This window comes from Arachis hypogaea, chromosome 15 (genome assembly GCF_003086295.3).
Source record: "Arachis hypogaea cultivar Tifrunner chromosome 15, arahy.Tifrunner.gnm2.J5K5, whole genome shotgun sequence".
Lineage (NCBI taxonomy): Eukaryota > Viridiplantae > Streptophyta > Magnoliopsida > Fabales > Fabaceae > Arachis > Arachis hypogaea.
In genome coordinates, this window is record NC_092050.1 from 107,184,559 (window position 1) to 107,197,941 (window position 13,383).

At 40.2% G+C, this 13,383-nt stretch overlaps 2 non-coding genes across 2 annotated transcripts; both read left to right on the plus strand.

The window, feature by feature from the left end:
• The first annotated feature begins 3,616 nt into the window (after window positions 1–3,616).
• Window positions 3,617–3,724, plus strand: LOC112752519 (small nucleolar RNA R71). The gene has a single exon (XR_003176953.1). It is a non-coding gene; the product is annotated as a small nucleolar RNA R71 (small nucleolar RNA).
• Window positions 3,725–12,748: 9,024 nt separating this feature from the next.
• On the plus strand, window positions 12,749–12,856 carry LOC112752520 (small nucleolar RNA R71). Its single transcript, XR_003176954.1, has one exon. It is a non-coding gene; the product is annotated as a small nucleolar RNA R71 (small nucleolar RNA).
• The last annotated feature ends 527 nt before the right edge of the window (window positions 12,857–13,383 follow it).

The window sequence follows — 13,383 nt, forward strand, 5'->3', positions numbered from 1 at the left end:
GATGGAGTGCTCTTGATGTTCCACCCTTAGCTGTCCCATATTGGAACTCAATTCTCCTAGGGAGGTGTTGATTAGCTCCCAATAGTTTTGTGGAGGAAAGTGCATTTAAGGCATTTTCGGGATCTCATGGTGATGAGCTTCCTGCGCCTCTTGAGCTTCATGAATGGGCTCTCTTGCTTGCTCCATCTTTTTCTTAGTGATGGGCTTGTCCTCTTTAATGAGGACATCTCCCTCTATGTCAATCCCAGCCGAATTGCATAGATGGCAAATGAGGTGAGAGAAGGCTAACCTTGCCATAGTGGAGGACTTGTCAGCCACCTTGTAGAGTTCTTGAGGTATAATCTCATGAACTTCCACCTCTTCTCCAATCATGATGCTGTGGATCATGATGGCCCGGTCTATAGTAACTTCAGACCGGTTGCTAGTGGGAATGATTGAGCATTGAATGAACTCCAACCATCCTCTAGCTATAGGCTTGAGGTCCAATCTTCTTAGTTGAACCGGCTTGCCTTTGGAGTCAACCTTCCATTGAGCTCCTTCTACACATATGTCCATAAGACTTGGTCCAACCTTTGATCAAGGTTGACTCTCCTTGTGTAAGGGCGTGCGTTCTCTTCCATGTTTGGCAAGTTGAACGCCAACCTCACATTTTTCGGACTAAAATCTAAGTATTTCCCCCGAACCATTGTAACATAGTTCTTTGGATCCGGGTTCTTACTTTGATCATGGTTCTTGGTGATCCATGCATTGGCATAGAACTCTTGAACCATTAGGATGCCGACTTGTTGGATGGGATTTGTTAGAACTTCCCAACCTCTTCTTTGAATTTCATGTCGGATCTCCGGATACTCATTTCTTTTGAGTTTGAAAGGGACCTCAGGGATCACCTTCTTCTTGGCCACAACATCATAGAAGTGGTCTTGATGGGCTTTGGAGATGAACCTTTCCATCTCCCATGACTCGGATGTGGAAGCTTTTGTCTTCCCTTTCCCTCTTCTAGAGGATTCTCCGGTCTTAGATGCCATCAATGGTAATGGAAAAACAAAAAGTTTATGCTTTTACCACACCAAACTTAGAATATTGCTCGCCCTCGAGCAATAAACAAAAGAATAGAAGAAGAAGAAGAAGAAATATGGAGAGGGAGAGGGAGATATGGTTTCGGCCAAGAGGAGTGTAGAGGGATGTGTTGTGTGAATTTGATGAAGAATGGAGGTCTTTATATAGGGAAGGGAGGGGGGGAAAGGTTTCGGCCGTATGGGTGGGTTTGGGCGGAAAATTGGTTTTAAATTTTTGAAGGTAGGTGGAGTTTATGAGGTAGGTTTATGGGGAAGAGTGGATGGATGTGAGTGGTGAAGAGGTGATGGGGAAGAGAGATTGAGGTGATTGGTGAAGGGTTTTTGGGGAAGAGTGTTTATGGGGTTGTGTGAAAGAGAGTGGTGAGAAGAAGTGAGTGGAGGTAGGTGGGGATCCTGTGGGGTCCACAGATCCTGAGGTGTTCAAGGATTTACATCCCTGCACCCATTAGGCATGTAAAAATGCCTTTGTACCCAACTCTGGGCGTTCAACGCCAGGTTGGTGGCCATTTTGGGCGTTCAACGCCCATTTGTGTGCCATTTCTGGCGTTGAACGCCAGAACCATGCCTGTTCTGGCGTTCAGCGCCCAGAAGCTGCCCATTTTGGGCGTTCAGCGCCAGAACCATGCTCTGTTCTGGCGCTGAACGCCAGACAGATGCTCCTCCAGGGTGTGATTTTTCTTCTGCTGTTTTTGATTCCGTTTTCAATTTTTATATTTATTTTTTGACTCCACATGATCATGAACCTACAAAGACATATAACTAAGAAAAATATAGTTAGATAAATAAAAATTGGGTTGCCTCCCAACAAGCGCTTCTTTAATGTCAATAGCTTGACAGTGGGCTCTCATGGAGCCTCACAGATGTGCAGAGCTTTGTTGAGACTCTCCAACACCAAACTTAGAGTTTGGATATGGGAGTTCAACACCAAACTTAGAGTTTGGTTGTGGCCTCCCAACACCAAACTTAGAGTTTGACTGTGGGGGCTTTGGTTGACTCTGCTTTGAGAGAAGTTTTTCATGCTTCCTCTTCATGGTTGCAGAGGGAGATCCTTGAGTTGTAAACACAAGGGGGTTCTCATTCCATTGAAGGACTATTTCACCTCTGTCAACATCAATCACAGCTCTTGCTGTGGCTAGGAAAGGTCTTCCTAGGATGATGGATTCATCCTCTTCCTTTCCAGTATCCAGGACTATGAAATCAACAGGGATGTAAAGGCCTTCAACCTTTACTAACACGTCCTCTACTTGTCCATAAGCCTGTTTTCTTGAATTGTCTGCCATCTCTAATGAGATTTTAGCAGCTTGCACCCCATAGATTCCCAGTTTCTCTATTACAGAGAGGGGCATGAGGTTTATTCCTGAACCAAGGTCACATAGAACCTTAAAGATCATGGTGCCTATAGTACAAGGTATTATGAACTTTCCAGGATCCTGTCTCTTCTGAGGCAATGTCAGTTGATCCAGATCACTTAGTTCATTGATGAACAAGGGAGGTTCAACTTCCCAAGTATCAATGCCAAATAATTTGGCATTTAGCTTCATGATTGCACCAAGAAACTTGGCAGTTTGCTCTTCAGTAACATCCTCATTCTCTTCAAAAGAGGAATACTCATCAGAGCTCATGAAGGGTATAAGGAGGTTCAATGGAATCTCTATGGTCTCTAAATGAGCCTCAGAGTCCTTTGGTTCCTCAGAGGGAAGCTCCTTATTGACCACTGGACGTCCCAGGAGGTCTTCCTCCTTGGGATTCACGTCCTCTCCTCTCCTCACAGGTTCGGCCATGGTGCTTATGTCAATGGCCTTGCACTCTCCTTTTGGATTCTCTTCTGTATTACTTGGGAGAGTACTTGGAGGGATTTCAGTGATCCTTTTACTCAGCTGGCCCACTTGTGCTTCCAAATTTCTAATGGAAGACCTGGTTTCATTCATGAAACTCACAGTGGCCTTAGATAGATCAGAGACTAGATTTGCTAAATTAGAAGCATTTTGTTCAGAGTTCTCTGTCTGTTGCTGAGTGGATGATGGAAAAGGTTTATTATTGTTAAACCTGTTTCTTCCACCATTATTAAAGCCTTGTTGAGGCTTTTGATCCTTCCATGAGAAATTGGGGTGATTTCTCCATGATGAGTTATAGGTGTTTCCATAAGGTTCACCTAAGTAATTTACCTCTGCTATTGCAGGGTTCTCAGGATCATAAGCTTCTTCTGCATAAGAAGCCTCTTGAGTACTGTTGGATGCAGCTTGCATTCCATGCAAACTCTGAGAGATCATATTGACTTGCTGAGTCAATATTTTATTCTGAGCCAATATGGCATTCAGAGTATCAACTTCAAGAACTCCCTTCTTCATAGGCGTCCCATTATTCACAGGATTCCTTTCAAAAGTGTACATGAACTGGTTATTAGCAACCATGTCAATGAGTTCTTGAGCTTCTGCAGGCGTTTTCTTTAGGTGAATGGATCCACCTGTAGAAGTGTCCAGTGACATCTTTGATAGCTCAGATAAACCATCATAGAATATATCCAGGATGGTCCATTCTGAAAGCATGTCAGAAGGACACTTTTTGGTCAACTGTTTGTATCTTTCCCAAGCTTCATAGAGGGATTCACCTTCTTTCTGTCTGAAGGTTTGAACATCAGCTCTAAGCTTGCTCAGCTTTTGAGGAGGAAAGTACTTGGCTAAGAAAGCCGTGACCAGCTTATCCCAAGAGTTCAGGCTGTCTTTGGGTTGAGAATCCAACCATAATCTAGCTCTGTCTCTTACAGCAAAAGGGAAAAGCATGAGCCTGTAGACTTCAGGATCTACTCCATTAGTCTTAACAGTATCACATATCTGCAAGAATTCAGTTAAGAACTGAAAAGGATCTTCAGATGGAAGTTCATGAAACTTGCAGTTCTGCTGCATCAGAGAAACTAATTGAGGTTTCAGCTCAAAGTTGTTTGCTCCAATGGCAGGAATGGAGATGCTTCTTCCATGTAGATTGGAATTAGGTGCAGTAAAGTCACCAAGCATCTTCCTTACATTATTATTATTTTCGGCTGCCATCTCCTCTTCCTGTTCGAAAATTTCTGAAAGGTTATCTCTGGATTGTTGTATTTTAGCTTCTCTTAATTTTCTCTTCAGAGTCCTTTCAGGTTCTGGATCTGCTTCCACAAGAATGTTCTTATCCTTGCTCCTGCTCATATGACAAAGAAGAGGGCACAGAAAAATAATAATAATAATAGAGATCCTTTATACCACAGTATAGGGATCCCTGTGTGAGTAGAAGAAGAGGGGGAGACAAAGAATGTAATATAATGGAAGAAACACAACTGTGAGGATGACAGAGATGTGAGATGAGATGTTAGGATATGAATGAATAAATAGAATAAGATGGGGGAGGGATAATTTTCGAAAATTATTTTGAAAAAGAGTTAGTGATTTTCGAAAATGGTTTTTAAAAATTGTTAGTATTTTTTCGAAAAATTTTTTTAAAATTAAAAATAAAAATAAGAATAATTAGTTAATTAAAAAGAAATTTTTGAAGAAGAGGGAAGATATTTTCGAAAATTAGAGAGAGAGAGTTAGTTAGGTAGTTTTGAAAAAGTTAAGAAACAAACAAAAAGTTAGTTAGTTAGTTGAAACAAATTTTGAAAAGATAAGAAGTTAGGAAGTTAGAAAAGATATTTTGAAAAGATATTTTTGAAAAAGATAAGATAAGAAGATATTTTTGGAAAGATATGATTGAAATTAGTTTTGAAAAAGATTTGATTTTTAAAATCACAATTAATGACTTGATTCATAAGAAATCACAAGATATGATTCTAGAACTTAAAGTTTGAATCTTTCTTAACAAGCAAGTAACAAACTTCAAATTTTTGAATCAAAACATTAATTGATTATGTTATTTTCGAAAATTTGATATAAAAATAAGAAAAAGATTTTTGAAAAATATTGTTAGAATTTTCAAAAATAACTAAGAAATTTGAAAAAGATTTGATTTTTGAAAAAGATTTTGAAAAAGATAAGATTTTCAAATTGAAAATTTGATTTGACTCATAAGAAACAACCTGATTTTAAAAATTTTTGAAAAAGTCAACTCAAATTTTCGAATTTGATGAGAAAAAAAGGGAAAGATTTTTTTTTTTTGGTTTTTGAATTTTTATGATGCAAGGGAAAAACAAGAAAAATGATGCAATGCATGAAATTTTTAGATCAAAACAATGAATGCATGCATGAATGATATGAGTGTCAAGATGAACACCAAGAACACTTTGAATTTCAAGATGAACATCAAGAACATATTTTTGAAAAATTTTTTATGCAAAGAAAACATGTAAGACACCAAACTTAGAATTCTTTAATGCTTAGGCATTAAGAATTCAAGAATGCATATGATAAACATGAAAAGACACAAAACAAAAAATCATCAAGATCAAACAAGAAGACTTACCAAGAACAACTTGAAGATCATGAAGAACACTATGAATGCATGAAATTTTCGAAAAATGCAAGATGCATATGCAAGTGACACCAAACTTATGATATGACTCAAGACTCAAACAAGAAACACAAAAATATTTTTGATTTTTATGATTTTCTAATTTTTTTTGGATTTTTATTTTATATTTTTCAAAAAATTCTTTTGAAAAAGAAAATAAGGATTCCAAAATTTTTAATATGAATTCCAGGAATCTTATGCTCTAAAGCTCCAATCAAAGGGTCAGGCATGGCTTAATAGCCAGCCAAGCTTTAGTATGTAACTCAGACATGACACGCCTGACATACTCATTCCCAAAGGAATTAAACATGGCTTTACAGCCAGCCAGGCTTCAACATGCTCCATGAAACACTATAATTCATTCTTAAAAATTCTGAAGAAAAATATATTTTTGAAAACATTTTTATTTTTTTTCGAAAACAGATGAGAAATTTTTGAAATATTTTTGAAATATTTTTGAAAAGAAAACGAAAAGAAAGTTACCCAATCTGAGCAACAAGATGAACCGTCAGTTGTCCAAACTCGAACAATCCCCAGCAACGGCGCCAAAAACTTGGTGCACGAAATTGTGATGTCCAGGCTCGAACAATCCCTGGCAACGTGAGCAACTTGGTACGCGTAATCGTGATTACACTTTAATTATGTAAAATTCATGGCTCTTTCTTTCCCTGGCAATGGCGCCAAGAACATGGTGCCAATACCATGGTTCACAACTTCGATACAACTAACCAGCAAGTGCACTGGGTCGTCCAAGTAATACCTTACGTGAGTAAGGGTCGAATCCCACGGAGATTGTTGGTATGAAGCAAGCTATGGTCACCTTGCAAATCTCAGTTAGGCAGATATAAATTGATAATGATGTTTTCGAATAATAAACAATAGAATAGGGATAGAAATACTTATGTAATTCATTGGTGAGAATTTCAGATAAGCGAATGGAGATGCTTTCGTTCCTCTGAACCTCTGCTTTCCTGCTATCTTCATCCAATCAGTCTTACTCCTTTCCATGGCTGGCTTTATGCAAGGGCATCACCGTTGTCAGTGGCTACATCCCCTCCTCTCAGTGAAAAATATGCTCACATGCTCTGTCACAGCACGGCTAATCATCTGTCGGTTCTCGATCATGCTGGAATAGGATTCACCCTCCTTTTGCGTCTGTCACTAACGCCCAACAATCGCGAGTTTGAAGCTCGTCACAGTCATTCAATCATTGAATCCTACCCGGAATAGCACAGACAAGGTTTAGACTTTCCGGATTCTCTTGAATGCCGCCATCATTCTAGCTTACGCCACGAAGATTCCGGTTAAGAGATCTAAGAGATATTCATTCTAGCTTATTTCATGTAGAACGAAAGTGTTCGTCAGGCACGTGTTCATAGGGGAGAATGGTGATGAGCGTCACACATAATCATCACCTTCATCACGTTCTTGGGCGCGAATGGATATCTTAGAAGCGAAATAAGATGAATTGAATAGAAAACAGTAGTACTTTGCATTAATCTTTGAGGAACAGCAGAGCTCCACACCTTAATCTATGGAGTGTAGAAACTCTACCGTTAAAAATACATAAGTGAAGGTCCAGGCATGGCCGAGATGGCCAACCCCCTAAAACGTGATCAATAGTCTCCTAAGATGAACAATGGATTAAAACTGAGACCAAAGATATCTAATACAATAGTAAGAGGTCCTATTTATAATAAACTAGCTACTAGGGTTTACAGAAGTAAGTAATTGATGCATAAATCCACTTCCGGGGCCCACTTGGTGTGTGTTTGGGCTGAGCTTGAGTGTTGCACGTGTAGAGGTCCTTCTTGGAGTTGAACGCCAGCTTTTGTGCCAGTTTGGGCGTTCAACTCTGGTTTTGGCTCCTTTTCTGGTGCTGGACGCCAGATTTGGGTAGAAAGCTGGCGTTGAACGCCACTTTACATCATCTATTCTTAGCCAAAGTATGGACTATTATACATTGGGGGAAAGCCCTGGATGTGTACTTTCCAACGAAATTGGAAGCGCGCCATTTCGAGTTCTGTAACTCCAAAAAATCCACTTTGAGTGCAGGGAGGTCAGAATCCAACAGCATCAGCAGTCCTTCTTCAACCTCTGAATCTGATTTCTGCTCAAGTCCCTCAATTTCAGCCAGAAAATACCTGAAATCACAGAAAAACACACAAACTCATAGTAAAGTCCAGAAATGTGAATTTAACATAAAAACTAATGAAAACATCCCTAAAAGTAACTAGATCCTACTAAAAACATACTAAAAACAATGCCAAAAAGCGTATAAATTATCCGCTCATCACAACACCAAACTTAAATTGTTGCTTGTCCCCAAGCAACTGAAAATCAAATAGGATAAAAAGAAGAGAATATACTATAAATTCCAAACTATCAATGAAACATAACTTCAATCATATGAGCGAGACTTATACCTTTTTGCCTCTTGAATAGTTTTGGCATCTCACTTTATCCATTGAAGTTCAGAATGATTGGCATCTATAGGAACTCAGAGTTCAGATAGTGTTATTGATTCTCCTAGTTCAGTATGATGATTCTTGAACACAGCTTCTTTATGAGTCTTGGCCGTGGCCCTAAGCACTTTGTTTTCTAGTATTACCACCGGATACATAAATGCCACAGACACATAATTGGGTGAACCTTTTCAGATTGTGACTCAGCTTTGCTAAAGTCCCCAATTAGAGGTGTCCAGGGTTCTTAAGCACACTCTTTTTTTGCTTTGGACCTTGACTTTAACCGCTCAGTCTCAAGTTTTCACTTGACACCTACACGCCACAAGCACATGGTTAGGGACAGCTTGGTTTAGCCGCTTAGACCAGGATTTTATTCCTTTTAGGCCCTCCTATCCACTGATGCTCAAAGCCTTGGGATCCTTTTTATTGCCCTTGCCTTTTGGTTTTAAGGGTTATTGGCTTTTTGCTCTTGCCTCTTGGTTTTAAGAGCTTTTGGATTTTTCTGCTTGCTTTTTCTTTCTATTTTTTTTCTATTTATTTTTCCTATTTTTTTCTCTTTTTTTTTTCTACAAGCTTTGTTCTTTGCTGCTTTTTCTTGCTTCAAGAATCATTTTTATGATTTTTCAGATGATCAAATAACATGTCTCCTAGTCATCATTCTTTCAAGAGCCAACATATTTAACATTCTTAAATAACAACTTCAAAAGACATATGCACTGTTCAAGCATACATTCAGAAAACAAGAAGCATTGTCACCACATCAATATAATTAAGCTAAGTTCAAGGATAAAATCGAAACTCATGTACTTCTTGTTCTTTTGAATTAAAACATTTTTTCATTTAAGAGAGGTGATGGATTCATAGGACATTCATATCTTTAAGACATAGTTACTACTACTAATGATCATGTAATGAAGACACAAACATAGATAAGCACATAACATAGAAAACGAAAAACAGGTAAAGTAAGAACAAGGAATGAGTCCACCTTAGTGATGGTGGCGTTTCCTCCTTGAGGAACCAATGATGTCTTTGAGCTCTTCTATGTCTCTTTCTTGTCTTTGTTGCTCCTCCCTCATTGCTTTTTGATTTTCTCTTATTTCATGGAGCATGATGGAGTGCTCTTGATGTTCCACCCTTAGCTGTCCCATATTGGAACTCAATTCTCCTAGGGAGGTGTTGATTAGCTCCCAATAGTTTTGTGGAGGAAAGTGCATTTAAGGCATTTTCGGGATCTCATGGTGATGAGCTTCCTGCGCCTCTTGAGCTTCATGAATGGGCTCTCTTGCTTGCTCCATCTTTTTCTTAGTGATGGGCTTGTCCTCTTTAATGAGGACATCTCCCTCTATGTCAATCCCAGCCGAATTGCATAGATGGCAAATGAGGTGAGAGAAGGCTAACCTTGCCATAGTGGAGGACTTGTCAGCCACCTTGTAGAGTTCTTGAGGTATAATCTCATGAACTTCCACCTCTTCTCCAATCATGATGCTGTGGATCATGATGGCCCGGTCTATAGTAACTTCAGACCGGTTGCTAGTGGGAATGATTGAGCATTGAATGAACTCCAACCATCCTCTAGCTATAGGCTTGAGGTCCAATCTTCTTAGTTGAACCGGCTTGCCTTTGGAGTCAACCTTCCATTGAGCTCCTTCTACACATATGTCCATAAGACTTGGTCCAACCTTTGATCAAAGTTGACTCTCCTTGTGTAGGGGCGTGCGTTCTCTTCCATGTTTGGCAAGTTGAACGCCAACCTCACATTTTTCGGACTAAAATCTAAGTATTTCCCCCGAACCATTGTAACATAGTTCTTTGGATCCGGGTTCTTACTTTGATCATGGTTCTTGGTGATCCATGCATTGGCATAGAACTCTTGAACCATTAGGATGCCGACTTGTTGGATGGGATTTGTTAGAACTTCCCAACCTCTTCTTTGAATTTCATGTCGGATCTCCGGATACTCATTTCTTTTGAGTTTGAAAGGGACCTCAGGGATCACCTTCTTCTTGGCCACAACATCATAGAAGTGGTCTTGATGGGCTTTGGAGATGAACCTTTCCATCTCCCATGACTCGGATGTGGAAGCTTTTGTCTTCCCTTTCCCTCTTCTAGAGGATTCTCCAGTCTTAGATGCCATCAATGGTAATGGAAAAACAAAAAGTTTATGCTTTTACCACACCAAACTTAGAATATTGCTCGCCCTCGAGCAATAAACAAAAGAATAGAAGAAGAAGAAGAAGAAATATGGAGAGGGAGAGGGAGATATGGTTTCGGCCAAGAGGAGTGTAGAGGGATGTGTTGTGTGAATTTGATGAAGAATGGAGGTCTTTATATAGGGAAGGGAGGGGGGGAAAGGTTTCGGCCGTATGGGTGGGTTTGGGCGGAAAATTGGTTTTAAATTTTTGAAGGTAGGTGGAGTTTATGAGGTAGGTTTATGGGGAAGAGTGGATGGATGTGAGTGGTGAAGAGGTGATGGGGAAGAGAGATTGAGGTGATTGGTGAAGGGTTTTTGGGGAAGAGTGTTTATGGGGTTGTGTGAAAGAGAGTGGTGAGAAGAAGTGAGTGGAGGTAGGTGGGGATCCTGTGGGGTCCACAGATCCTGAGGTGTTCAAGGATTTACATCCCTGCACCCATTAGGCATGTAAAAATGCCTTTGTACCCAACTCTGGGCGTTCAACGCCAGGTTGGTGGCCATTTTGGGCGTTCAACACCCATTTGTGTGCCATTTCTGGCGTTGAACGCCAGAACCATGCCTGTTCTGGCGTTCAGCGCCCAGAAGCTGCCCATTTTGGGCGTTCAGCGCCAGAACCATGCTCTGTTCTGGCGCTGAACGCCAGACAGATGCTCCTCCAGGGTGTGATTTTTCTTCTGCTGTTTTTGATTCCGTTTTCAATTTTTATATTTATTTTGTGACTCCACATGATCATGAACCTACAAAGACATATAACTAAGAAAAATATAGTTAGATAAATAAAAATTGGGTTGCCTCCCAACAAGCGCTTCTTTAATGTCAATAGCTTGACAGTGGGCTCTCATGGAGCCTCACAGATGTGCAGAGCTTTGTTGAGACTCTCCAACACCAAACTTAGAGTTTGGATATGGGAGTTCAACACCAAACTTAGAGTTTGGTTGTGGCCTCCCAACACCAAACTTAGAGTTTGACTGTGGGGGCTTTGGTTGACTCTGCTTTGAGAGAAGCTTTTCATGCTTCCTCTCCATGGTTGCAGAGGGAGATCCTTGAGTTGTAAACACAAGGGGGTTCTCATTCCATTGAAGGACTATTTCACCTCTGTCAACATCAATCACAGCTCTTGCTGTGGCTAGGAAAGGTCTTCCTAGGATGATGGATTCATCCTCTTCCTTTCCAGTATCCAGGACTATGAAATCAGCAGGGATGTAAAGGCCTTCAACCTTTACTAACACGTCCTCTACTTGTCCATAAGCCTGTTTTCTTGAATTGTCTGCCATCTCTAATGAGATTTTAGCAGCTTGCACCCCATAGATTCCCAGTTTTTCTATTACAGAGAGGGGCATGAGGTTTATTCCTGAACCAAGGTCACATAGAGCCTTAAAGATCATGGTGCCTATAGTACAAGGTATTATGAACTTTCCAGGATCCTGTCTCTTCTGAGGCAATGTCAGTTGATCCAGATCAGTTAGTTCATTGATGAACAAGAGAGGTTCAACTTCCCAAGTATCAATGCCAAATAATTTGGCATTTAGCTTCATGATTGCACCAAGAAACTTGGCAGTTTGCTCTTCAGTAACATCCTCATTCTCTTCAAAAGAGGAATACTCATCAGAGCTCATGAAGGGTATAAGGAGGTTCAATGGAATCTCTATGGTCTCTAGATGAGCCTCAGAGTCCTTTGGTTCCTCAGAGGGAAGCTCCTTATTGACCACTGGACGTCCCAGGAGGTCTTCCTCCTTGGGATTCACGTCCTCTCCTCTCCTCCCAGGTTCGGCCATGGTGCTTATGTCAATGGCCTTGCACTCTCCTTTTGGATTCTCTTCTGTATTACTTGGGAGAGTACTTGGAGGAATTTCAGTGATCCTTTTACTCAGCTGGCCCACTTGTGCTTCCAAATTTCTAATGGAAGACCTGGTTTCATTCATGAAACTCATAGTGGCCTTAGATAGATCAGAGACTAGATTTGCTAAATTAGAAGCATTTTGTTCAGAGTTCTCTGTCTGTTGCTGAGTGGATGATGGAAAAGGTTTATTATTGTTAAACCTGTTTCTTCCACCATTATTAAAGCCTTGTTGAGGCTTTTGATCCTTCCATGAGAAATTGGGGTGATTTCTCCATGATGAGTTATAGGTGTTTCCATAAGGTTCACCTAAGTAATTTACCTCTGCTATTGCAGGGTTCTCAGGATCATAAGCTTCTTCTGCATAAGAAGCCTCTTGAGTACTGTTGGATGCAGCTTGCATTCCATGCAAACTCTGAGAGATCATATTGACTTGCTGAGTCAATATTTTATTCTGAGCCAATATGGAATTCAGAGTATCAACTTCAAGAACTCCCTTCTTCATAGGCGTCCCATTATTCACAGGATTCCTTTCAAAAGTGTACATGAACTGGTTATTAGCAACCATGTCAATGAGTTCTTGAGCTTCTGCAGGCATTTTCTTTAGGTGAATGGATCCACCTGTAGAAGTGTCCAGTGACATCTTTGATAGCTCAGATAAACCATCATAGAATATATCCAGGATGGTCCATTCTGAAAGCATGTCAGAAGGACACTTTTTGGTCAACTGTTTGTATCTTTCCCAAGCTTCATAGAGGGATTCACCTTCTTTCTGTCTGAAGGTTTGAACATCAGCTCTAAGCTTGCTCAGCTTTTGAGGAGGAAAGTACTTGGCTAAGAAAGCCGTGACCAGCTTATCCCAAGAGTTCAGGCTGTCTTTGGGTTGAGAATCCAACCATAATCTAGCTCTGTCTCTTACAGCAAAAGGGAAAAGCATGAGCCTGTAGACTTCAGGATCTACTCCATTAGTCTTAACAGTATCACATATCTGCAAGAATTCAGTTAAGAACTGAAAAGGATCTTCAGATGGAAGTTCATGAAACTTGCAGTTCTGCTGCATCAGAGAAACTAATTGAGGTTTCAGCTCAAAGTTGTTTGCTCCAATGGCAGGAATGGAGATGCTTCTTCCATGTAGATTGGAATTAGGTGCAGTAAAGTCACCAAGCATCTTCCTTACATTATTATTATTTTCGGCTGCCATCTCCTCTTCCTGTTCGAAAATTTCTGAAAGGTTATCTCTGGATTGTTGTATTTTAGCTTCTCTTAATTTTCTCTTCAGAGTCCTTTCAGGTTCTGGATCTGCTTCCACAAGAATGTTCTTATCCTTGCTCC